Source organism: Euprymna scolopes, chromosome 12, assembly GCF_053919585.1.
Source record: "Euprymna scolopes isolate OS-2025 chromosome 12, ASM5391958v1, whole genome shotgun sequence".
NCBI lineage: Eukaryota > Metazoa > Mollusca > Cephalopoda > Sepiida > Sepiolidae > Euprymna > Euprymna scolopes.
Genome location: NC_136493.1, coordinates 40,313,332 through 40,315,847, shown reverse-complemented (window position 1 = coordinate 40,315,847; position 2,516 = coordinate 40,313,332). Strand labels below are relative to the sequence as shown.

Sequence of the window (2,516 nt, the reverse complement as noted above, 5' to 3'; positions counted from 1 at the left end):
CCTGGCGTGCAGAAAATGTAACACAACAGAAAATTAGATAAACATATCGAGATTTTAGTCGCCTGCAAACGACTCTATAAGTCACACCATCGGTCTATCGGTCCGTCAGTCGGTCTGTCTGTCGGTCTGTCCATAGCACTTTTGGGCTTGGGCTTTTTGGTTGAGATCAAAGGTCTGTTGTTAATAGATGCTGTTCTTAGCTTTTTAAGCTTTTCTTGGCCTTTTGGCCAAGATCAAAGTGTAGTATCTGTTCCGACAGATACTGCACTTAAGATAATTTGTACCAGTCAATGGAGGGGAAACCCTCTATACTGGGACAATTATTATTTTTGGTAACCAGAGTGACCCCTTTTAGGGGAGCTGGTTTTTACCTCACATTAAAAACGGCCTTGTGCCTAATTTGCTCAGTGGGGGAGCAAATAAATACCATCTGTTCCGGCAGATGCTGCAAGCTATGACTAGCTATGACTAGCAAAGACCAGATGTGGAGCCACCCCACATGCCTGACCTTTAACCAGCTCCCATTTCCCACCTCTCGGGAGCTGGTCCCCCCTTTCCCTTCCCCCTCCCTTCACTCCTCACATTAAAAATTGGCCTTGTGCCTAATTTGCTCGGTGGGGGAGCAAATAAATACCATCTGTTCCGGCAGATACTGCAAGCAAAGACCATATGTGGGGGCGACCTCACATATAAGACCTTGGTCAATGTAGGGGTAACCCTTCATACCAATTGTCACTATCCAACTCCCCTACTCCCTGGGGAGTTGGTCCCCATTTCCCCTTCACTCCTCACATTAAAAATCGGCCTTGTGCCTAATTTGCTCGGTGGGGGAGCAAATAAATACCATCTGTTCCGGCAGATGCTGCAAGCTATGACTAGCAAAGACCAGATGTGGGGGCAACCCCACATGCCTGACCATTAACCAGCTCCCATTTCCCACCTCTCGGGAGCTGGTCCCCTTTTTCCCTTCCCCCTCCCTTCACTCCTCACATTAAAAATCGGCCTTGTGCCTAATTTGCTCGGTGAGGGAGCAAATAAATACCATCTGTTCCGGCAGATGCTGCACTTAAGATAATTTGTACCAGTCAATGGAGGGGAAACCCTCTACACTGGGACAATTATTATTTTTGGTAACCAGAGTGCCCCCTTTTTGCCTACTTTTAGGGGAGCTGGTTTTTACCTCACATTAAAAACGGCCTTGTGCCTAATTTGCTCAGTGGGGGAGCAAATAAACACCATCTGTTCCGGCAGATGCTGCACTTAAGATAATTTGTACCAGTCAATGGAGGGGAAACCCTCTATACTGGGACAATTATTATTTTTGGTAACCAGAGTGCCCCCTTTTTGCCTACTTTTAGGGGAGCTGGTTTTTACCTCACATTAAAAACGGCCTTGTGCCTAATTTGCTCAGTGGGGGAGCAAATAAATACCATCTGTTCCGGCAGATATTGCAAATAAGACCATATGTGGGGGCAACCCAACATAGAAGATCTTGGTCTATGTAAGGGCAAGCCTTCATACCAATTGTCTCTATCAAGCTCCCCTACTCCCTGGGGAGTTGCCTCCCATTTCCCCTTCACTCCTAACATTAAACATCTGCATTGTGCCTATTTTGCTCGGTGGGGAAGCAAATAAATACCAACCCCACATATAAGACCTTGGTCCACGTAGGGGAAACCCTTCATACCAATTGTCACTATCTAGCTCCCCTACTCCCCGGGGATCTGGTCCCCATTTCCCCTTCACTCCTCATATTAAAAAATCTGCCTTTTGCCTTATTTGCTCGGTGGGGAAGCAAATAAATAACAACCCTTCATACCAATTGTCGCTATCCAGCTCCCCTACTCCCTGGGGAGTTGTTCCCCATTTCCCCTTCACTCCTCGCGTTAAAAATCGGCCTTGTGCCTTATTTTGCTCGGTGGGGGAGCAAATAAATACCAACCCCACATATAAAACCTGGGTCAATGTAGGGGAAACCCTGCATACCAATTGCCACTATCCAGCTCGCTCCCCTACTCCCCGGGGAGTTGGTCCACATTTCCCCTTCACTCCTCACATTAAAAATCGACCTTGTGCCTAATTTGCTCGGTGAGGGAACAAAAATACCCTTTTCTTGACCTTTTGCCCAGGATCAAAGTGTAGTATATGTTCTTACTTCGTGATGTACTTATTGCGATATAAAGTGGTAGATCATTTTGCATTAAACTGATACGGAAAAGTGATCCCCCACTTTACAACCAATCAGTCTCAAAGCCATTCAAGTCATTCTCCAGATCATTCAAGTTGTTTTTGAAGGATTCCAGTTATTTTTAAGCATCCAACTCATTCTTAATGGCATTCAATTCATCCTTAAATTCATTAAAGTCATTCTAAATCATTTACTTTTTTATTTAAGTCATTTCAGCCCATTTTTCGATCATTTAAGTTTATTTTTAATAATTTTATGTCAATCGTACATTCACGCATTGATTCATTACTCGAGAGAACGCGACTAATGGCTATCGGCCTTGTTTCAT

General features: G+C 44.8%; 1 pseudogene; it reads left to right on the top strand.

The window, feature by feature from the left end:
* Positions 1 to 207: 207 nt before the first annotated feature.
* On the top strand, positions 208 to 352 carry LOC145291732 (U2 spliceosomal RNA; annotated as a pseudogene).
* Positions 353 to 2,516: the final 2,164 nt, after the last annotated feature.